Source organism: Pinus tabuliformis, chromosome 5_1 (assembly GCF_031772625.1).
Source record: "Pinus tabuliformis cultivar Carrire ecotype Pingquan chromosome 5_1, CPIR1, whole genome shotgun sequence".
NCBI classification, from domain to species: domain Eukaryota; kingdom Viridiplantae; phylum Streptophyta; class Pinopsida; order Pinales; family Pinaceae; genus Pinus; species Pinus tabuliformis.
Window position 1 is genome coordinate 888207602 of NC_142305.1, and position 25256 is coordinate 888232857.

Consider the following 25256-nt stretch of genomic DNA (forward strand, 5'->3'; position numbering starts at 1 on the left):
ACTATGCATATTCTAAATAGAGGAATGTTAAGAAGTAACAGCGGCAAAAACCCTTATGTGATATAGAAGCGGAGACTAGAAAATGCCAAGCATTTTCATGTCTTTTGAAGCAAATGTTATATAATAAGGGAAGATAAAAAGATTGGAAAACTTGACACCCAAGTAGATGAAGACATACTTGTTCGATACTCGAGCAAAAGCAAGGCATAGAAATGTTATATTATAATACTCAACAAGATAGTGGAAATGCATTGGCAAAAGACCAAGCAGGGAATCACATATTCAAAGGAACAATAAATAAAAGAACCAGAGGAAGAAGGAAGTATAAAAGAAGAACAACGATCAGAACAAGAGCCAACTATCAACCAAGAAGAAACATAAGATAATCAACATACACCTTCTAAAATTCCTAAACGATGGTATCAGAAGAATCACCCATCAAAATAGATCATTGGTGATATGAATGCAGGAATAGGAACCAAAAGAAGCCAACAAGTATGCATGCACGAACAAGGACATCTTGCATTGTTATTTATAGTTGAGCCTAGCATCTTTGAAGAAGCCAACCATGATGAACACTAGATCAAATCCATGGAAGAAGAACTAGATCATATTGAAAAATGAAACCTGGGAATTGGTTCCAAGACCTAGGGACAATAATGTCATTGGAAAAAAAGGGCATTCAGGAACAAACTTAGTGAACATGGACAAGTAACCAGGAACAAGGAAAAATCGGTTTGTCAAGGTTATGCGCGAGTTGAAGGGAAGATTTTGAAGAGAAATTTGTCATCATTAGGTTATTCTTGGCCTATGCTTGCTTGAGAAGGATCAAGGTGTATTAGATGGACGTCAAATCAAAAGAGAAAATTTTAAGGATGCAAATTTATTGTAAATTTTTAAAAACCTCGGTGAATCTCACTAGTACATAATATGCAATTTGTAAAATTTCTGGCAATGTTTTTGTAAAAGTATTCAAATTTATAATAATCTTAAATAGTCTCTATATAAAATTTTGGCGATTTTTAAGGTAAAACAATATTATATTATAAAATTCGGGCGAATAATTTTTAGAAAAAATGGAAATTGATGAATCCTTTTTTGGAAAATTAGCCCACTTGCGAATATTAAACCCTAAAATTTTCCCTGCAAATCAACCTTTATAAATAGAGAATTGGAAGAAGAAGTCTACATAGAGCAGTCAGAAGGATTTCTTCTTACATAAAAGGAAGAATATTGGTGCAAGTTGAAGAAATATTTGTACGGTCTCAAGTAAACTCATAGAGCCTGGTATACAGGTCTGGATAGTTACTTACAACAACAAAGATTCAAAAGAGGAAGTGCAAATAATAACTTATGGACAAATATTGAATGAGACAACTTGACCATCACTGAAGTATATGTGGATGATATCATCTTTGGAAGTGACAATGACAACTTGAGTAAGAAGTTTTCCAATGATATGCAAAGTGAGTTTGAGATGTCCTTACTTGGTGAGTTGACTTTTTTCTTGGGATTCCAAATATAAAAATAGGATGATGGAATATTTATCTCTCAAACCAAATACATCAAGGAAATGTTGAAGAGGTTCGAAATGGAAAACTATAAACATGTTATCACTCCCATGGTAACCAGCTACAAATTAAGCAAGGACAATGAATCCAAGGAAGCGTACAAGACAATGTATAGATCAATTATTGGCAACCTATTGTATGTGACAACTTCGAGACCCAATGTGATGTAGGCAGTTGGACAGGTTGTAAGATTCCAAGAAGCACCAAAAGAATCCCATGGTGTAGTGAAAAAGATCTTAAGATATCTCAAGGGAGAAATAGATTTTGGATTATGGTATTCGAAATGGAATGAATCGACTATGAAAACTTACATAGATGCAGATCGGGCAGGCAGTGTTGATGATCGTAAAAGCACCAATGGAGCTACTATAATGCCTCCTCCCAAATTTACCCAAATTCACAAGCACAAGAGGGTAAACATGAGACAAGTGTCACTATGATATAAGTCGACCTCCAAGTTCTAGTTATGGAAGTGGGGTTGACACACTGACAAATACAGACATCCCTTAGCAACACTAGATCACCTGGAAGTTAATCCATAACCCTTAATGACTAGATCCTGAGCTGGCACTGCTTTTTTTACAAGCTTAGCACCCAAACACACGCACAACACAACATGCATGTACTTATGAGCCTCCAACTGCACTCATAAGCTTGCTTCCATGCGGTTATGACCCAGAAAATCTAGTTTTGAGCATGTGGTTCCAGGATTTGTGCCACCTTTTCAAGCTAGCCTCCGGAACACTGCCCAAATTGCCTGTAACTTTAAAAAATGCAATCAAAGCTAATGAAAATGTTATTCAATCAAAAATCAAGAAATAACTCGACTTAGACATGCCTAATCCATGATATACATTTCGTTAAACATATGGAAAACACATAAGCTACAGGTCATGAATGCATATATGATCATATACTGATAATCTTCATTTGATCACCAAGAAGGCTCCAAGCCCTTTCTATCTAGTTGAAATAACACTTGTTAGGCCATGCATCCATCAACCATTCAAATACTTATCAAAACATGTGAGCCATAGATAGAATACATCATATAACCAACATACAACAAGAATAGAAACCATGGAAAATAATCCATAACATCACCATCATAATCAATACAAAATCTCATAGATCACCATAGGAAATATCTCATATTAACATATGAAAATTCCAACCAAGTAAGTAACCATGCCAAGTGGGGTAAACATGAGGAGAGATGCTACTACAATCATATTCGACCTCCTATGTCACCTTAAGGAAGTGGAATTGACAGGACATCACATACAGTCATCCAACATCATCAATAGACCCCTCAGAAGACAAGTTAACCACTCAGACAGACTGTCCCTGGGTCCCACTGCTATTGTGTAGCTCTTATCCCTCAGTCGCTCTCATGCTATGGGCAAGGGAGTGAACATCAGATCAAAGTCACTCTCACATGCCTACCTGCCAACGACTGTGGTCCAGAATTTCCATTTTTGTGCTAGAGACTCTGGGATTCGAGCCACTTTTCTAGCCCAAAATCCTGGCCTCTGCCCACAACTTGTTGTAACTTTCAGAAATCATTAAAAAAATGATAAAAATGTTGATCAATCAAAAATCACCCTCAGGACTAGGCCTGAGCATCCCCAACCAGGACTGACATTCTATCAAACACTTGGCATCAATGCAACCTACAAGTCCAGGATACAAGACAGAGTATAAGTGACTGAAACAACTTATGAAACATCATCAGAAGGATTACCTCTTTCTCCATTGAGCTACTAGATCATCAATTAGGTCTTGCATCCATCCATTTAACAATTACAGTTAAATACATGAAATAACTGTGACATAAACGAGTCACATAACCATGCTTATAACTAACATTAAACCATGTAAATAACAGAGATAGGACAACCATTAAATCCATATATAAATCAGTGTAAAAGAAAGAGAAATTAGATTTTATTAATCATAGGCAAATCCGACCAAGTTCGGGACTTCCACGTACCACCCAACCATAGACATGGCTAAACCAAATCTCTCTTTCAGCCAGTCACCCCTATGCCATATTCCAAGCATGAATGTGGGATCTCATAGAACAACCAATCCAAGAACAACTAAGGGAATCCAGAGGTTAAACCACCTCCACCCTCACCAAATCATGATCAAACCAAAATCGGTGCTTCAATCACAACCGAACAAACTTGGAATTCCATCTGGAATCCATCACTATCCTTGAGGAATTTTTTGTCTCCTTGTCTCTCAAGCTTTACCGCAATCCAAACCCATATCACTAGGCCCTAAACTGAGGCTACTCCCTCAAGATTTTATGGGTATCCCACCAAAACTGGTCAAGGAATTCCTAGTCCTTTGGGAAAGAACCTTGAGACCGCCTCTACCTCAGATTCTGAAATCCATCCAGCAATTCCAAAATTCCAAAAATGAAATAAAAATACTAACATACCATCGCATCCAGAAAAAGGATAGGCTAGGTTGAAAACCATTGTCATAACTCGGAAAGACCATGTCGCCGACAGCAAAAGAACCATACACTAACATGCACATCCATGCATGTCCAAACTAGCTATGAAATCACACATGAAAAAGGTTGCTTGCAAGTATTCTTGCTGAAGCTACTCTATCCTACTTTCCTTTCCTTGATCCCTGCTTGCCTTCCTTTCCCTCTGCTTGTTTTTCCTTCCTTGATCCAAGGCTAGGGTGCTCCAAGAAAACTCTAAGTGACCAAGAGTGTTATGCTCTTAACCTGCAAGACGATACCAGAATACCAAATATGCGAAGAAATATACCCAAAACATAGAACAGTGAGAAACAACAGCAAGTATTTTATTATTCAGAAAGCAATGTTCACTTGCCTCTTCGAGGGGGCAACCTCCAATAGAGCAGAGCTCGATTACAAAATTAGACACGATGCTCCTCACAAGGAGTCTCTATCCTTTATATATGATTCGTACATGCAATACCATGGAGAAATACCATGGTTCTTATTAATACCATCTATCTAATACCATGGCCCATTTGCAACTAACTGTGGTCCCGTCATTAAGTGCGGGTTAACCACTTACAATATTAATATGGGCTTTATTGACTCTTTACTTAACTATAACTATGACTCGATCCTACTACATAAATAAGGGGGTTAAGGTGGGGCCCTAACATGCCCTCCCCCATAAGAATAGCCTTGTCCTCAACGCTGAAGCTACGGAAACTGCTGAAGAATAGTGGCTGGTTCCCAGGTTGCATCTTCCAAAGATGTGTCTTTCCACTTAATGAGGACTTCCTTGAACATGCGGCCACACAGGTGTCGTTCGCATGTTTCCAGGACCTGTTCAGGTTGGAGCCAGATTGACCCTTCTTCATCCAGTTCAGGTAGACTGGTTTGAATTCTGCAATTGTTCCCAATCACTTTCTTGAGGCATGAGACATGGAAAACTGGATGGATTTTTGTAGTGGGTGGAAAAGCTAGCTTATAGGCCACTTCTCCAATGCGTTGAAGTACTTGATACAGTCCGTAGAATTTTGGAGATAGTTTCTAACACCCCTTGTCTTTGAGTGATGTTTGCTTATATGGTTGCAGCCTCAAAAATACCTGATCTCCTTCTTGAAATTGGCATTCTGATCGATGTTGATCTACCTGTTGCTTCATGCAGTTTTGAGCTTGATGAAGATTCTCTCTAAGATGGGCTAGCATGGTTGTGCGGTTCTGTAGGAGTTGATCCACTGCTTGTACCTTTGAGCACCCCTTGATATAAGAAGTAGGGGAAGGAGGGAGTTGACCATAAACTGCTTCATATGGAGTCATTTTGGTGGTGGCATGATAGTTGGTGTTATACCACCATTCAGCTAGAGGTAACCATTGTACCCAGAGATGTTGCTTTTCTGAAGTGAAACACCTAAGGTAGGTTTCCAGACATTTGTTGACTGCTTCAATTTGACCATCAGTTTGTGGATGATAGGAAGTACTGAGCTTTAGTTGGGTACCTTGTAGCCTGAAGAGTTCCTGCCAAAAATTATTGGTGAAGACCGGGTCACGATCAGACACAATGGAAGTGGGCATGCCATGCAATTTGAAGATCTGATCCATGAAAGATTGAGCGACCAAAGTTGGTGTAAAAGGGTGGGGTAGGGTGCAAAAATGAGCATACTTAGAAAGTCTGTCCACCACCACCATGATGACTGACTTGTTTCCTGACTTTGGAAGGTCAGTAATGAAATCCATAGAAACCTTCGTCCATATTGATGTTGGGATGGGCAATGGTTGTAATGTGCCTGGTGCTTTGGCAATCTCTCCTTTGTGGCGCTGACAGATGGCGCATTCCGCTACAAAAGTAAGAATGTCCTTTTTCATTCTTGTCCAAAAAAATGATCTTCGAGCGCGAGCATACATCCTTTGAAATCCTGAATGTCCTGTAGTGGGGGATGAGTGCAACTCCGCCAAAATGCTGCTTTTGAGGGTGGACGTTGGTGATAGTACGACTTTGTCCTTGTAGCGTAGAATCTCATCCTGCCACGAGTAGCCCTTGGTGGAATTTGGATCCGCCTGCAATTGAGTAATGAGTTGGGAGAGCCAGGGATGTGAAAACCATTCTCTGCGAGCCTCTTCAATCCATTCTGGAATGGGAAGGGAAATGGCGAGCAGGGTACTTTCGTCCTCAAATTGGCGAGATAATGCATCTGCTACAATATTTTCGCGCCCTTTCTTGTAAATTATCTCATAATCATATCCCAACATTTTGGCGAGCCATTTATTTTGTTGTGGTGAGGATAGGCGTTGCTCCAAAAAATGTTTAAGACTTTGATGGTCTGTGCGGATTTGGAAGCATCGCCCCAACAAGTAAGGTCGCCAGGTATCTACTGCATGTAAGATGGCCATCATCTCCTTCTCATAGGTAGATTGTCCCAGATTCTTCCCACTTAGTTGTTGGCTTGTGAAGGCCAAGGGTCGACCTTCCTGTATTAAGACTGCCCCAATACCCGTACCCGAAGCATCACATTCAATGACAAAAGATTTGGTGAAGTCGGGTAGTGCTAAGACTGGAGTGGAACACATGGCATTTTTGAGAGTTGTAAAGGCCTGTTGTGCTTCATCATTCCAGAGGAATGAATTTTTCTTGAGGAGTTGAGTGAGGGGCCTTGCAATGCAACCATAGTTGCGGACAAATTTGCGATAGTAGCCCGTGAGACCCAAAAATCCTCTCAGGCTCTTCAAGGTCTTAGGTTTAGGCCAATCCTGCATTGCTTGGATCTTTTTTGGGTCCACCCTGACACCTTCACGCCCCACAATGTGGCCCAAATACTCAACTTCTTCCATGCCAAAAGAACACTTGGACATCTTAACAAATAATTTATGCTCGCGGAGCAGGTGCAAGAGCTAATCTACATGCTGAAGATGTGCGGCCCAAGTGCGACTGTAGATGAGGATGTCATCGAAGAAAACAAGGACAAATTTTCTGAGATATGGTTTGAGCAGGTGGTTCATAAGGCTCTGAAAAGTAGATGGGGCATTACAAAAACCGAATGGCATGACCAAAAACTCATAATGTCCTTCATGAGTTCGGAAAGCAATCTTTGGAATGTCGACTTCTTTCATGCGAATTTGATGGTAGCCTAAACGAAGATCAAGCTTAGTGAAGAATTGAGCCCCATTTAGTTCATCCAGCAAATCATCAACAACAGTCATTGGAAATTTATCTTTGACTCTCAACTTATTGAGGGCCCTGAAGTATGGACACATACGCCATTCCCCATCTTTCTTGAGCACCATGACCACTAGTGATGAATAAGGACTAATGTTGGGATGAATGACGCCTGCTTCCAAAAGTTCCTTGATTATTTTTTCTATTTCATTCCTTTGGGCGAACGGATATCTATATGGGGGCACATTTGGTGGTTAGCCCCCTAGGACCAAAGTGATACTATGATCATGTTCCCCTCTCGAGGGTGGAAGCTCATGAGGCTTGTCAAAGACTGGCAGATGGTTATTTAAGATCTGTTGCATCTTAGGATGAATCGGAAGAGAATTGGGTTCGACGGCCTGGATGGCATTAAGTTGAGCTATAACTCCATGATGGCCCTTTTTTAACAATTTTTCCATCCTATGTGAGCTGATGATAGAGGGAGCTCCCACCTGGAGTCCGTGGAGGGTATGTGTGTGGTTGTTCTGCTTAAAGCTCATATATAACTCCTGGAAATCCATTGTGATTGGGCCTAATGTGCGACGCCATTCAGCACCAAGGACAATGTTGCACCCTCCCATGTGGATGGCAAACATGTGGGTCTTTAACTGATAATCCCCCATTTGAAGTTTGACATTTTCACAGCGGCCATCACATTTCATTGTTCCCCCATCCGCAATTTGGACTTGGAAGTTAGAAACTGCTCATACAAAACAATGCACTGTTTCCGCAACTCTTTGATGGATAAAATTATGTGTACTTCCACTATCAATCAAGACTACCACTGGGCGATGCTTAATAAAACCTTTGATTTTGAGAGTTTGAGGCGAAGAAATCCCTACCAAAGCATGCAGTGAAATAACTAGTTCTTCAGGAACATGGTCCTTCTGGTTGTCCTCTTCTTCCTCCTCTGGTTCCTCAAGCGGTGGGGCTTCCTCCGATGAGCTGTGATTAGTAGCATCAATTTGAAAGAATTTGGGCTCCTTGCATTTATGACCGGGGGAGTATTTTTCATCACAGTAGTAACATAATCCTTGCTTTCTTCTTTCTGCCATTTCTGCAGGTGACACATTTTGAACCTTAAGTGTTTGGGTAGTGTTGTGAGCCTGTGGGGGGCGACCCTTGGAGGTGAAATTTGGGCGATTGGACTGGGCCGCTAACGCACATTCCACTTCACAAGCTACCTTGCAAGCTTCTGACCACGTGGGAGGGTGGTGCAGTCAGACGTGAGCTTGTATGGCCTCTTTAAGACCACTGATAAAACATTCCGTGTAGAACTCATCTTGTAGACCTAAAGTGCGGAAAGCTAAGGCTTCAAAGGCTGTAATATATTCATCCACTGTGCCAGTTTGTCGGAGCTTAGTGAGACGACCCAAAAAAGCAAAGTCATGGTCAAAGCGTTCCATAAGAGCTTTTTTGAATGTGTCCCAAGTCAAGGGCCTTCCATTGCAACGTTGATGCCATTGCCACCATTGCCATCTTTCATTGTCCAAGTACATGCTCCCCACCATAAGCTGAGTGGCATTATCCAAGATGTAATTCAGATTGAAATATTGCTCCATTTGTGCTATCCATGCTGCCGGGTGAGAGCCATCAAATTTATGCATATCCAGCTTGGGTGGTCACGGACGGGATTGTTGGTGGGTGCCCCAGAGGTGAAGAGAGTGGCTAGACTCACCCTCACTGTGTTCATTGCCAATATACGCCTCCTCGCGGGCTTCCGCCTTGCCCGTAGAGAGTGTTGTAGTTATTTTCACCAACTGGTCTTGGATGTCTTTCAAGGATTGTTCAAGTTTGTCGATCTTCTCATTGGCCATAGCTTGAGCTCTAGTTTCTACCATGCACCGATCCAATGTACTTGAAATTTGGGACCGCTCGAATTTTTTGGCACTAACAATTGAATGGTACCACCTTGCTCAGCTCGTCGTCCTGATTCTTATGGGCTAAGTCACCAATAAGCGCCCGGGTTTTTTTTTGAAAACTCCTAATGGAGTTTTACTCCTTGCTTAGGAATATTGCAGTCGCCGAATCTCCTAAATGTCAATGCTGCCAAAATTCCTACGAAAATCACGCCTAGGTATAGGAACCCACACAACTACTCATATCTGGATGGAAGATCTGATGGATCTGAGAGATCTGAATGGCTGATCGAAGAGATCTTGAATGGCAGAACAGATTGCTGCTATGGATCTGATGGATCTAATAGATCTGAATGATTGTTTTGATAAATCTAAACAGCGGGACTAATTGCGGCTGCTGCTATAAAACCCCCACTTGCGAGATTTGATCTCGCAAAGATTATGCGTGATCCAGACATAGAGAATGGAACTATGGCCTCGAGGAGTGTCAGGTGCTACAGATCGCAATATACATAAGGGTCTGACAGTAGTACTCGGCCCAATGTTTTAGGGCACTAACTAAGGAGGATCAACTGTACCCTTAGTCGTACAACCCGACTACCCTATCGTACAGGCGAGTAATCTCTCCGAGTGCTATTCTCGGTGTACTGTAGCAGCAAGACAGCCAACAGTTTATCTATGGTGAGGTTTCAAAGGAGCTAGGGGGCTTCCGATATACCTAGAGGGTACTTGGAAGACAGTCCGTGCGCGGTTCTGTCTAATGTGCTACTACTCGAAGGGGTACCCACAGGGGTTACAAGGGAGTCCAACAAGTGTGACCACCTCTTGTATTTCCTGCGTGCATGCCTCCCCAAATCCGCAGGTTTATGCGCTCAACGATAGATCCTGTGGTTTAAAGATGCCGAAACACGTCTCTAGCCAAAAAAAAAATTGCTAAAAATTGGAGATCCCACCGGCCCTAGAAAGTTCTCTGATACCACTTGTTATGCTCTTAACCTGCAAGATGATACCAGAATACCAAATATGTGAAGAAATATACCCAGAACATAGAACAGTGAGAAACAACAGCAAGTATTTTATTATTCAGAAAGCAATGTTCACTTGCCTCTTTGAGGGGGCAACCTCCAATAGAGCAGAGCTCGATTACAAAATTAGACACCATGCTCCTCGCAGGGAGTCTCTATCCTTTATATATGATTCGTACATGCAATACCATGGAGAAATACCATGGTTCTTATTAATACCATCTATCTAATACCATGGCCCATTTGCAACTAACTGTAGTCCCATCATTAAATGCGGGTTAACCACTTACAATTATTAATATGGGCTTTATTGACTCTTTACTTAACTATAACTATGACTCGATCCTACTACATAAATAAGTGTGTTAGGGTGGGACCCTAACAAAGAGACTGAGAGAGAGAGAATAATGAAAGAGCTCCAACCTTGAACTTAAAAAAAGCCATGAACTGATCCTCAAAAGCCTTTTTATGCATGAGGCCTCTCATTTCTTCATTTTTCATTATTTTCCTTCAATTTCCTCCTCACGTGCAATATGTGACTTTTTTCCTTCCTTTTCTCCTAATTTCCTTTATTTTCATAAACAAATGTGCCAAAAGTGCCTTTTTTTTAATGCCTTTGTCTTAGCCTTTGCCAATTTCCTTAGCCAAAACAGACATCCAGTGATGCCCACTAGGATATATTTACCCAGCATTCAGCTTGGAATAAGTGTCCCTTAACTGTGGTATTTTTTTTCCTTTATTAACTTTTATTACATAAACATTTCACCAAGGCTGATACGCACCCAACCATAGATTGGGCTGAACCAAATATCTTTTTCATCCAATCATCCACGTGCCATATTCCAAGCATGAATGTGATATCTCATGAAATAAATCAAGACAAAACCAATCAAGGCGTCCATAGGCCAAACCACCTCAACCCTAAAGCATAGCAATTCCACCTCTACAGTTTGGAAATCACTAACATCAACCATATCAATCTCTACCCAAGTTGTTTAGGGCTCCAGGAACTAGTAACTCAACCAATAACCTTCCAGGGCTCTAAAGCGTTTGTTCCAACCATGGCTCCAAGAACTAGTAACTCAACCCATGAATGCTCCTAAGCATTTTCCCAAACCTACAACTCCAGGAACTAGTAGCTTAACCCAAGTTGTTCCAGGGCTTTCAAAGTGCTTGTTCCAACCCACAGCCATAGGGAACCTAGAACAAATCAAAAAACAAGTGGGAAACCCAAAACACCATGGCTATCTAGGAAATGGAAAGGAAAGGATAAACCACTATAAATCCAGGAAAATATCCATGCCAATGAAAACACATAACCAGATAATCATGTGCATATACCATGCATCCAAAAATAAATAAGGAAATCACACATGCAGGCTCTTACTTGCAAAGTATCCTTGTTGTAGTTGTTGATCCAACTGCCTCCTTGCACTTCCTTGCTTTCCTTTGCTTTATTTCTCCAATCCAAGTGAATGTTAGAGTTCTCCAAGCATGCTCCAAGAATGCCCTAAGTGTACAATAGTATGAGAGAATGAGAGAATGAACTAGAACTCCAACACAAAATTGTCAAAGAGTTTTCAAACGCTAACAACCATTTCTTTGAATTATTTTTATCATTGATGCCTCTATTTTCTTTGTTTTCCTTTATTTTTACTCTAATTTCCCTTGCATGAAAATATGTGTCTCTTCACCTTCCTTTTCTCCTATTTTCCTTTATTTTCCGAATTTAATGTCAATTATTGCTTCTTTTCCTTTGCTAATTTCCATAGCCATAAATAAACCACAAGTGATGCCCACTACAATGTTTTTCCAAACATTCAGCTTGGAATATGTGTCTTATGACCTTGGCCTTATTTTATTTACATAGAAAACCCACTAGGGGTTGTTACAAACCCCTCCCCCTTGGGTAACACCGTCCTCAGTGTTCAATGATGCTTATAACTAGCAAAACATGATTCCCATGGATCTTTAAAATAAAACTCAATGCAACATTTACATCATACCAAATTGCTGAAACCATGAACACCATATTGCTTATTGGGGCTTTATAACACAACTCAATGTAGTATCTAAAACATACTTCTTATTGGAGCTTTATAACACAACTCATTGTAGTATATATAATACACATATGCATACATAAACATAAACCAAAACGCATAAACCAAACACATGTGCTCAAGCAGTAAATAAAGAAGGATACATAGTCTACATTTGATCAGTCATCTCCCATATAGCTTCACTAGACCCAAAATGTTTCCACTGCACTTTAAATTGCTTGATTGCTCTATTCCGAAGCATGAGTTGTTTCTGATGAAAAATGCACAGAGGTTCTAGCTGGAATTCTCCCTCTGGATCTACCTGCAATACAAACCAGTCAATCACATGATGAACATCCTGGACATATCTCTTAAGTAATAAAACATGAAAAACATCATGCACTTTCATTGTTGGCGGCAGTGCAAGTTTATAGGCCATTGGTCCAATCCTCTCAAGGATCTCAAAAGTCCCACAATATCAATGTGCCAGCTTTTCACATGACCTAATAATCAAGGATATCCTCTTAGGCTTGATGCACAAGTACACATGCTCTCCAACCTGAAACTCCTTGAATGCTCTATGTTGATATGCAGAACTCTTATGTTTGTCCTATGTTGCCCTTAAATTCATCTTAATAACCCGCATCTCCTACTCCATCAAGTTAGCCAACATGTTCAGTCTAATCATTACCTTGTTCACTGCATCACTCCAACTGATAGGAGTATTACAACTCCACCCATAAAGAGCCTTAAATGGACTCATTTTCAAGGATTCATGATACCCATTATTATATGAAAACATCAATGGTGGAAGATACTCCTCCCACTTCCTTTTTTGATGCATGACATACATCCTCAACATATCCTCAAGAACCTTGTTTATCCCCTCTGTCTACCCATTTGTCTGCAAATGATAAGTTGTGTCGAAGGCTAACTCTGTCCCTAAGCCTGTAAACAACTCCTTCCAAAACCTGGAACTAAACTTTGCATCTCTATCTGATATGATCTTATTTGGAAAACCATGCTATCTCACTATCTCCTTGATGAATATCTGAGCTACCTCAGTAGCTAAATTAGTATAGTTCATTGCAATGAAGTGAGCTACCTTGCTCAACCTGTCAACAACAACCATGAAGGACTCATGTTGTCTCGATGTCCTCTAAAATACTGTAATGAAGTCCATGGAAATTACCTCCCATCTCCATTCTGGAATCGAAATTGGTTGTACTAAACTAGTTGGATGCTTACACTCTACTTTTACCTGTTGATAGTCCAAACATCTCGCAACAAACTCAACCACCTCTTTCTTCAAGTTCGGCCAATGATACAACTTCTTAAGTGTTGTCATTGTCTTCTAATATCCAGAGTGACCTGAATACAACTTGACATGAAACTCCATTAAGATAATCTTCTTGAGCTCACTGTTATCTGCCACATAAATCATATTCCTGAATCTGATGAAGCGATTTTTCGTAAGGTGATACTCCTCATCCTTATCACCTTCGCCCTAATGCTACACCTTTGCTTCAGTTGTTGGTACCTGTCATCATGTTACCTTACCAACAAGATCTGCTCCTGCAAATATGTCTTATAAGAGCTCACAATTGAAATGTGCTTCACCTGCAATCTTCTACTGAGAACATCTGCAACCTTGTTCTCCTTTCCCTTAATGTATATGATCTCGAAGTCAAAATCACTCAGAGTAGCCAACCATCTATCTTGCCTAGAATTTAGATTATGTTGGTCAAACAAGTAGCTCAGTCTACTATGATCACTCATCATAATAAACCTCCTGCCAAGAAGATAATGCCTCCACATTTTAAAGGTATGAATGATAGCTTCCAACTCAATATCGTTAGAAATATCTATCCAAGTGGGAGTAGCTGAAAACAGTGAGTTCACACTTTCATCCTTCTGTTCACAATAGGCTTCCCACTAGTCCTTGACATGGGGGCAGCTTTAAGAAGAGCAATAGTAATCTTTTCTTGGCTGGAAAAATTGTGAATAGAAAAATACCCTTCTAGCATATTTAACCATTTATCTACGACATCTGCATCTATCTGACCCTCGAATATGGGGATTTTAAAGTTAACTTGTACCTTAATGGGTGTCGCGCTTTCAGAGTAGCTGTTGGAAGTAGATATGTTGCCCCTTGGTAGCCGCTGAAGGATCTGGGCAAAGTTGTCCATCATCGCATTCCTTTGTCGCTTGAGGGCTTCTTCGAGCAAGATTTTGATAGGATCTCATGCCCCCTCATCTTTCTTTTCATCCACCATGGGAGGCCATCGGGGTTTGTGAGGCTATTATTGCAAAGGTTCAACTAGATCGAGCCCTAACTCCTTATACCCTGACCTCATTGAGGACATGCAAAGAAAAACAAAGAAAGAGCAAACCGCTCTGATACCATTGATCTGGATTTAAACAAGAATGCAACAAATTACAGATATAACCATAAATACAAAGATGCAGTATAAATAACACTTCATTTCATTAATATCAAACACTGAAATATGCTTACAGACAGAATGGAAATAAGACTAGCTCGGGCGATGGTAGCTTAACACTGAGAAGAGATGTGGCGGCTACATGCCTATGAACTGCATTACAATGAGGCTTGAAGGCCTATTTATTATTGAGAAACAATGAAAAACCCTAAACATCCAAAAACCTAACCCTAGGAGATGAAGCGCCAAACTATGGGCCCCGTTTGGGTAAATTGGTACATCAACTTCCTGAGATCATAACTTTGGCATACCATCTCTGTTTGACACGCACAATACCTCGTTAGAAAGATCTATCCGAGGAATACAATGTTTAGGGCCTCAAAACGGCTTCAGAAGTTCAAGACCCAAAAAAATGCCAAAAATAGTAAATTGTGCTACAATTAAGGAAACTGAAAAACTGAAAGAGACATTTATGGGGGTCCAAGTGGGATAGGTGGGTTGCCACCAACATCCACCTGGATCACATCCTCAACATCCTTCATTTTGTCAATGGAAATATGAATTGCAAATAATACACATCCTTTCCTGTACCTGCACTTTTCCTGCATAGCTATAACCATTCTCACTTGTGTAGGCTTCTTCTTTCCCTACAAGACTCTTCTTTCCCATCATCATCCAGACACTCAATAGCCTTGTCATAGTAGTCCACTTTAGTCCTGTAAATGAAAAACTAATCCATTCCCAAAAGCATACTATACGATCCCAACATAAGCACATTTAGATGCGTCGATGTAGGCATACCATTCAACTCAAATGCACAATATCTCACCCAATGATGAAATCTTCTCTTATTTCATGTAGCCAGCTACACCAAGATTATGCATGCACTTATTTATTCAAGAAACCTTATCCACCATGTCAGGACTAAAATAGCTATAATTATATCTAGGGTAAATCAAAATGGAAACAACTTGATCACAAATCTTACCTTCCATCTCGATAATGGGTTTCTGATGATCAACCTACCTATTATCCACTACTGCATAAATCCGAGGAATACTCTGCCCAACATCTCCAACTGTATGTGCCTTCTGAGAATTGTAAATCTGAGGTCTTCCACCCTAGTGTGATGGACAATCTCTTCTATGATGCTCTCCACCACAAGTCCAACACCATAAAGGCTTCATGCCATCACCCTTATTCTTCTCCTCAGACTGAAATCCATGTCCTTTGTCAACTGCATTGAACTTCTTATAAGGTGCCACATTCTCCTTCTCACCTGCATCTTGAGGTAATCCTCGCTTCTTATCCCAATTTCCTTTAGTCTTCTTATTAACTTTTCAATCCTGCTTAGGCTCAGACTTACATTTAGACTAGTCATAACAATGCTTCAACTTCCTGATGACTTCCTCCAATGATAGAGGCTCATCATGTTAGGTTCCTATACCAATACGAGTCATAATTTTGATTGACTAATTTTAAGCCTAGTAATATTGTACATACCTTTGCTTTCTGCAAATGTTTTCCATATTAAAAAATTTTAAAAATGTAAAGAGGGTATGTCCTAAAATAATAATAAAAGGACAAAAAGAATGAAAATAGGTCAAAAAAAATGAAAAATATGAACCCCAAGAAAACAAAAAGACCATGAAAGTGTGCAAGTCAAAATGCCACTACTATTTACTTTTTATGCTTAATAAATGATTGTGTGCAGCTTGTCACTTATGCCACAATCCATGAATAGTTAAAATGTTTAAACTTGACTATTTCATGTTTTCAATTTCAAGTCTATACATAGATAATAAAATCTGACCAAACAGCGTAATCTTGGCAGATAATTAGACAGGAAGAGTAAATAAAAGGAGCTCAACTATGTAAACAGAGCCCTTGGATGAAATAAGGTTTGATTTAGATAGTTTGCTATGTAAGGAAAAGAAAATGTTGATAAGGGTTTGCTAGCTTAAATGCACCCTAATAAAGTGAAGAAAAAATGGTAGAATGAGTAGATGTAAGTAGAAGAAAGGTTGCAAAAGTATCATGATTGATTAAACAAAAAGCATATTTATCATTTTTCATCATATATGAATGGGCAATCAAGCATGCAAATGAACTTCAAAGTCAATTAATTAACCTCCCCCATTCATTTCACCTCTTTACTTAACTAATTTCCCATAATAAAGTTCAAAATACTCAAAACCCTTTAAGTCAAAGAGGCTCAGATAATTTCTCTGAATTTCCCATAATAAAGTTCAAAGTACTCAAAACCCTTTAAGTCAAAGAGGCTCAGATAATTTCTCTAACTTTTGGAGGGACTAGACCCTCGGCTCAAAGACTTATGGATATCAAGTACTAGACTCCCCTCACAAAAGTTCACCCCCCCCCCCCTTTAGTTCATTCATTTTCCTGATAATACTCCTTTTCCTAAGGTTAAAACACTTTTTGCCTAGGACAAAGCAATTCTCCCCCATATAAAACACTTTTCATACCAAAAACCCACAAAAATTCTTTACCCTAAGTATTAATGTAAATATGTGAAAACATGTAATTCACGAAAAAGTGTTCTTCTTAGTGTTTTTTTCCCTTTTCCGCCCATTTTTTATATTAATGACTAACTTTATTATAGTAAATTCCGATAAAAACCCAATTTCCTGAATATATTTAACTCCTATATATGAATTAACCCTACACCCGAGTTTAATTATAAACTAATATTTTCACCTAAAACCCGACCAAAACCTTTAACTGGTCAATCTGCGATCAAGTTAATTAATCCCCCTTTTTAATCCTCTGCTAATTATCCTGATGGCCTAATCTCATTTTAAACCATTGTTAACCTTGATACCACTATAATTAAGTGCCCATCGAGCCCCCCACTAGCCTCCGCACAGCTTCTCCACCCGATAACCATGCGATCGTCCCCGCTCTTCATTTGATGGCCCTTATCCATATCGGGCCAAACCGACGTCCACCCTTTACCCACCCAATAAAGTGGTTTCCCGCCTAGCCCCTAGTGTTACGTGTCATCTGATGAGTGGAATCGGGCAGCCCCTCCCAAATACCACCAAGTGCCCAAAAACAGTGCGAAATAAACTGCTTACCGCCCTCCCGCTACTTGACAAATTAACCACTATTCACCCTGTACCTGCCAAAAAATATCTTTTTGCGTATAAAAGCCAAAAGCCCCAAAATTGTTTCTTTTCGCTAAAATTTCATCCGCAAACCTCTATACACATGCACGACACCTGCAAACATCGAAGTTGTCAACCCATGTACAATTTCACTCCAAAGACGCCGCAGACAACCCATTCAACCACTTGCAGTCGCCATCCACCCTACTCAGAACCACCCTAGTTCCAGGTATTTAAACAAGAATTCACCAAATACCCTGTCAATTTTGAAAGTAACCAGTTGCTGAGTGTTTTAGTTAAGATAAAAATTAATTAAAAATTGCACACCTTGTTGAAACACCGTTGCCCTAAATACTGCAAATTACCCTCCCCCATTACTCAAATCCACAAGAAATGAGCATGGCGGCCCCTATTGCTATGGATGTGAGACCCATCTGATCCAGGTGGATATTGGTGGCCACCTGCCAAGTCCACCTGGACCCCCACCATTGTCTTTCTCAACATTTTCAGTTTCCTTAATTGTAGCACAACTTACTATTTTTAGCAGTTTTTCGGGTCCTGAACTTCCGGAGCCGTTTTGAGGCCCTAAACGACGTTTTTTGGGGAATCCGGGGGCAACATGGGTCCACCAATGTTGCCCGTTCCAACAATGATAGTACTCGGATAGATCTTTCTAACGAGCTATTGTATGCGTCAAACGGAGATCATATGCCAAAGTTACGACCCCGGGAAGTTGATGTACCAATTTACCCCAAACGGGGCCCACAGTTTGGCGTTTCATCTCCTAGGGTTAGGTTTTGGAATGTTAAGGGTTTTCCATTGTTTCTCAACAATAAATAGGCCTTCGAGCCTCATTGTAACACAGTTCAGATGCATGTAGCCATCACATCTCTTCTCAGAGATAAGCTACCATCGCCCTAGCTGGTTTATTTCCATTTCTGGTTGTAAGCATATTTCAGTATTTTCCATTAATGAAATGAATTATTATTTCCGCTGCATCTTTGTGTATATGGTTATCTCTGTAATTTGTTGCGTTCCTGTTTAAATCCGGATCAGTGGTATCAGAGCGGTCTGCTTTTTCTCTGTTTTCTTTGCATGTCCCCAACAAGGTCGGGATATAAGGAGTTAGGGCTTGAACTGGTTGAACCTTTGCAAGACCAGCCTCGCAAATCTCGACGGCCTCCCATGGCGGACGAGAAGAAAGACGAGGGGGCAGGAGATCCCATCAAAATCTTGCTCGAAGAAGCCCTTGAGCGACAACGGAACGCGATGATGGACAGCTTTGCCCAGATCCTTCAGCGGCTGCCCAGAAGCGACGCATCGGCTTCCAGCAGCTACTCTGGAAACGCCACACCCTTTAAGGTACAAGTTAATTTTGAAATCCCCATATACGTGCCGGAGTTCACCAATCTTTTCCATACCCTTCGCACAAAGTTGGGTATCAAGGATTCGGAGCAACATTTGATACTCAAATACCGTGGCTGCCTGCACAAGTAAATCCAGGAAGAAATACAATTCCTAAACATCCCCTCGCTCGGCGCAACATACCGATATGCCGTCAAGGTCGAGCAGAAATTTAAACAAAAGAAGCGAGACTTTGGATCTGCGAATCCAAAGCAGGGGAAAGGTGCCCCGAAACCACAGAACAAAGGACAAAGCCAAGGCGGGACAGCCCAAGACAACCAGCCGAAGCTGCAAGCAAACAACAGCGCCGCGAAGCCGAGAAAGGACACTGGAAAATGGTGCGAGTTCCATAAGAGCTCCACTCACAACACAAGTGAGTGTCGGGCCAAGCAGTCACTGGTGGCTGAACTAAAGGTTTCAGAATCAGATGCATGTTCCGACTCTGAGTCAGAACCCGATAAGGGGTATGAAAAAGGGAAGCAGATCATTGATGCGGATCCCAGCGCCACTGTTGCTACCGCAAAGATCCAGAAAAATGAACCCGAAGATCCAGAGGAGGAGGAGCGTCTCTTCCACTCTCAGATGTGGGTAAAGGGCTCCCCGATACAGTTCATTATTGATAGCGGGAGTCAAAAGAACCTCATTTCGGCAGAGGTCGTGAAGCGGTTGGGCTTACCGACCACAGCACATCCACAACCATACACCATTGGGTGGCTTCACCAAGGACGAGATCTTCGCGTGAGCCAGCAGTGTCGCCTTCCATACAACATCAAGCCCTTCACGGATGAGGTATTATGTGACATTGCTCCCCTTGAAGTTTGTGATGTATTACTAGGACAACCATACTTGTGGAAGCGACATGCTGTGTATGAATCAAGGCCCCGTGCTGTTATTATTACATTGGGAAATAAGTTGTTCAGGATACCAGAGGTAGCACCACCTGCCGCCATCTCTTTGAATACTGCAAAACAATGCAGTAAGATCATTTCCAAAACCAGGAAATTTGTTTTCCTGATGATACGCCCTCAAGGAAAGAAGAAGACTGCCTTCAAATCCAAGGAGGGCCTCTTCGAATGGTTGGTCATGCCTTTCGGATTGACGAATGCTCCTGCAACCTTTATGAGGCTAATGGATGACATCTTGCGGCCATTCACCAACTCCTTTGTAGTAGTATACTTGGATGAAATTTTGATCTTCAGCCAGAGTTGGGAAGAGCACCTCCATCACATCCGACAGGTTCTCCAAACACTGCGGCAACACAAGCTATGTGCCAACTTGGAGAAATGCACTTTTGGCATGACCCAGGTTCAGTATCTGGGATACATCATTGATGAACAGGGGGTGCATGTCGATCCAGCCAAGATCCAAGTCATTCGGGATTGGCCCTCTCCAACCACTCTAACAGAGCTTCGCAGCTTTCTAGGTCTTGCCAACTTCTACCGCAGGTTTGTGTTGGGGTTTTCTCATATTTCTTGGCCCTTGAGTCAGGTCACCAAGGGAGGGGCGAAAGCAAAATTCTTTTGGTCTGAATCTCAACAGAAGGCATTCATGGAGTTGAAGGATCGCCTCTGCACGGCACCAGTGCTCGCGTTACCAGATTTACAACAACCATTTGAGGTCGAGACAGATGCCTCTGACTATGCTATTGGGGCAGTCCTTACTCAACATGGACATCCAGTGGCATATCACAATGAAACACTTTCAGACACAGTCCGGAAGTACCCCACTTATGATAAAGAGATGTATTCCATTGTACAGGCCTGCCGACAATGGAAGCATTACATTTTGGGGAAGGAAACGGTCATCCACACAGACCACCGACCCCTGCAGTTCATACAGACCCAAGGGAAATTGCAGAATGATCGCCATTAGAAGTGGTCTACATACCTGCAACAGTTCCACTTGAATATCAAGTATAAGAAGGGCAGCACCAATAATGTTGCAGATTGCCTCAGTCGACCACCGATCATGGCGTTAACCACCGTGCTCAACTCTTGTGGGCACGAGACTTCTGATTGGCCACTTCTCTACAAAAGCGACCCAGAATTCGGCCACACATACCAGACACTCTTGGAGGGTCGGCGTGGTGCAGATTTTCACCTCCAGGATGCCCTATTATGCCACCTCGGTCACCTTTGTGTTCCTTCAAGCGAGCGTGCCAAGATGATTTGGGAAGCACACTACAGTCGGGCTGCTGGGCATTTCGGGATTGAGAAAACAGTGGCAGTACTGCAAAATTATTTCTATTGGCCGAATCTTCGACAGGATGTTGGGAAGTACATCAGATCATGTACTGCCTGTGCCATATAAAAACCGACCATTAAGAAGCATGGCCTCTATACCCCGTTGCCTACCCCTAGTCGACCTTGGGAATCCATCTCCATGGATTACATGTCAGGCCTTCCTTCCACTAAGCATGGAAATGACTGTGTTTTTGTGGTCGTCGACAGGTTCTCAAAGATGGCCATTATGGTGGCCTGCAAGAAGAATATCACAGCAGAAACCACTGCTAAACTCTTCTTTGAACAAGTGTGGGTACACTTTGAGATCCCACAGTCTATCATCTCAGATCGGGACAGTCGGTTTCTCAGCACATTTTGGTCCAGTCTCTGGTCAATGCTGGACACCAAACTCACGAAGTCCACAGCCTTCCATCCTCAAACTGATGGCCAGACAGAGGTTGTCAATAGGATGATTGTGCACATCCTGCGCATGTATAACTCAAAGCATCCACGCACATGGGACGAGAGCCTCCCCTATGTTCAGCACAGCTACAACCGAACTCTTCACAGCTCCACTGGCCATAGCCCTTTTCAGGTAGGTTTGGGATTCCAGCCACTATGCCCCATTGATGTGGCCATGCCACTTGCAGCTACTCACATGAATTCAGCTCATGTCCAGTCTGAAACAGATAAGGCCACCAGCTTCATTGAGCGCATCCAACATATTCACCAGCAGGTCCATGACATTCTTGAGAAATCAAATGCCAAGTACAAGCAGCGACATGATCAACATCGGGTGCCACACAAGTTTCAGGTGGGCGACAAAGTCTGGTTGCATTTGCAAAAGGAACGCCTTACTGGAGCCTATCGGAAATTGAGACCACTCCGATATGGTCCTTACACCATTACTAAGGCTATGGGAGACAATGCATTTGAGCTCAGCATTCCCCCATTCCTTGGCCTGCACCCAGTGTTCAATGTGGACCGCCTTTGGCCATACTTTCCACCATTGCTAGACACATCCGACATTGCAGAACAGCTCAAACCCACAGAATTAAATCCAGATTGCATGGAACAAGCTGCAACTGATCGGATCATGGACACACAGATCAAGAACACTCGCCAACAGAATATCCAACTGTATCGAGTTGTCAAAGCAGGCCAACTCCTTCAGCAGGGCAAGTGGCTCACCAGGGAACAGGTTCAACGAAAGTTTCCTCATCTCATGGAGGAGCTCAACGCAATGGGGACCATTGCTTCCTAAGGGGGGAGGAATGATCCAGGTGGATATTGGTGGCCACCTGCCAAGTCCACCTGGACCCCCACCATTGTCTTTCTCAGCATTTTCAGTTTCCTTAATTGTAGCACAACTTACTATTTTTAGCAGTTTTTCGGGTCCTGAACTTCCGGAGCCGTTTTGAGGCCCTAAACGACGTTTTTTGGGGAATCCGGGGGCAACATGGGTCCACCAATGTTGCCCGTTCCAACAATGATAGTACTCGGATAGATCTTTCTAACGAGCTATTGTACGCGTCAAACGGAGATCATATGCCAAAGTTACGACCCCGGGAAGTTGATGTACCAATTTACCCCAAACGGGGCCCACAGTTTGGCGTTTCATCTCCTAGGGTTAGGTTTTGGAATGTTAAGGGTTTTCCATTGTTTCTCAACAATAAATAGGCCTTCGAGCCTCATTGTAACACAGTTCAGAGGCATGTAGCCATCACATCTCTTCTCAGAGATAAGCTACCATCGCCCTAGCTAGTTTATTTCCATTTCTGTTTGTAAGCATATTTCAGTATTTTCCATTAATGAAATGAAGTATTATTTCCGCTGCATCTTTGTGTATATGGTTATCTCTGTAATTTGTTGCGTTCCTGTTTAAATCCGGATCAGTGGTATCAGAGCGGTCTGCTTTTTCTCTGTTTTTCTTTGCATGTCCCCAACAAGGTCGGGATATAAGGAGTTAGGGCTTGAACTGGTTGAACCTTTGCAAGACCAGCCTCGCAAATCCCGACGGCCTCCCATGGCGGACGAGAAGAAAGACGAGGGGGCAGGAGATCCCATCAAAATCTTGCTCGAAGAAGCCCTCGAGCGACAACGGAACGCGATGATGGACAGCTTTGCCCAGATCCTTCAGCGGCTACCCAGAAGCGGCGCATCGGCTTCCAGCAGCTACTCTGGAAACGCCACACCCTTTAAGGTACAAGTTAATTTTGAAATCCCCATATTCGAGGGTCAGATAGACGCAGATGCCGTAGATAAATGGTTAAATCTGCTAGAGGGTTATTTTTCTGTTCATGAATTTTCGAGTCGGGAAAAGATTGTTTTTGCTCTTCTCAAAGCAGCCCCCCACGTCAAGGACTGGTGGGAAACCTACTGCGAGCAGAAGGATGAAAGTACTGGCTCACTATTTTCAGCCGCACCCACCTGGGATTCGTTCCGGGATGCCATCAAGGAGCAGTACTACCCTGTCGGAAGCTATGAGGATGAATACATAAAGTGGACCACGCTGCGGCAGGGAAGGGACCAAGACGTGCCGGAGTTCACCAATCTTTTCCATACCCTTCGCACAAAGTTGGGTATCAAGGATTCGGAGCAACATTTGATACTCAAATACCGTGGCTGCCTGCACAAGTACATCCAGGAAGAAATACAATTCCTAAACATCCCCTCGCTCGGCGCAGCATACCGATATGCCGTCAAGGTCGAGCAGAAGTTTAAACAAAAGAAGCGAGACTTTGGATCTGCGAATCCAAAGCAGGGGAAAGGTGCCCCTAAACCACAGAACAAAGGACAAAGCCAAGGCGGGACAGCCCAAGACAACCAGCCGAAGCTGCAAGCAAAGAACAGCGCCGCGAAGCCGAGAAAGGACACTGGAAAATGGTGCGAGTTCCATAAGAGCTCCACTCACAACACAAGTGAGTGTCGGGCCAAGCAGTCACTGGTGGCTGAGCTAAAGGTTTCAGAATCAGATGCATGTTCCGACTCTGAGTCAGAACCCGATAAGGGGTATGAAAAAGGGAAGCAGATCATTGATGCGGATCCCAGCGCCACTGTTGCTACCGCAAAGATCCAGAAAAATGAACCCGAAGATCCAGAGGAGGAGGAGCGTCTCTTCCACTCCCAGATGTGGGTAAAGGGCTCCCCGATACAGTTCATTGTTGATAGCGGGAGTCAAAAGAACCTCATTTCGGCAGAGGTCGTGAAGCGGTTGGGCTTACCGACCACAGCACATCCACAACCATACACCATTGGGTGGCTTCACCAAGGACGAGATCTTCGCGTGAGCCAGCAGTGTCGCCTTCCATACAACATCAAGCCCTTCACGGATGAGGTATTGTGTGACATTGCTCCCCTTGAAGTTTGTGATGTATTTACTTGTGGAAGCGACATGCTGTGTATGAATCAAGGCCCCGTGCTGTTATTATTACATTGGGAAATAAGTTGTTCAGGATACCAGAGGTAGCACCACCTGCCGCCATCTCTTTGATTACTGCAAAACAATGCAGTAAGATCATTTCCAAAACCAGGAAATTTGTTTTCCTGATGATACGCCCTCAAGGAAAGAAGAAGACAGTGGCCGCGGCCTCCAAACGGGGTCCCTCTGCACGACAACTACAGATGGACAAGATTGTGGAGGAGTACGAGGACATCTTCACCTCCCCGGCAGGGGTTCCTCTGCACTGTCAAGTCAAGCACTCCATCGATCTGACCCCAGGTGCGCCGCTACCCAATGGACCAATTTATCGGCGCTCCGTTCTGGAGAACAATGAAATCAAGAGGCAGATTCAGGAGCTCCTGCAGAAAGGTCACATCCGTCCGAGTTCATCGCCCTGTGGGAGCCCGATCGTGTTGGTACAGAAGAAGGATGGGACGTGGA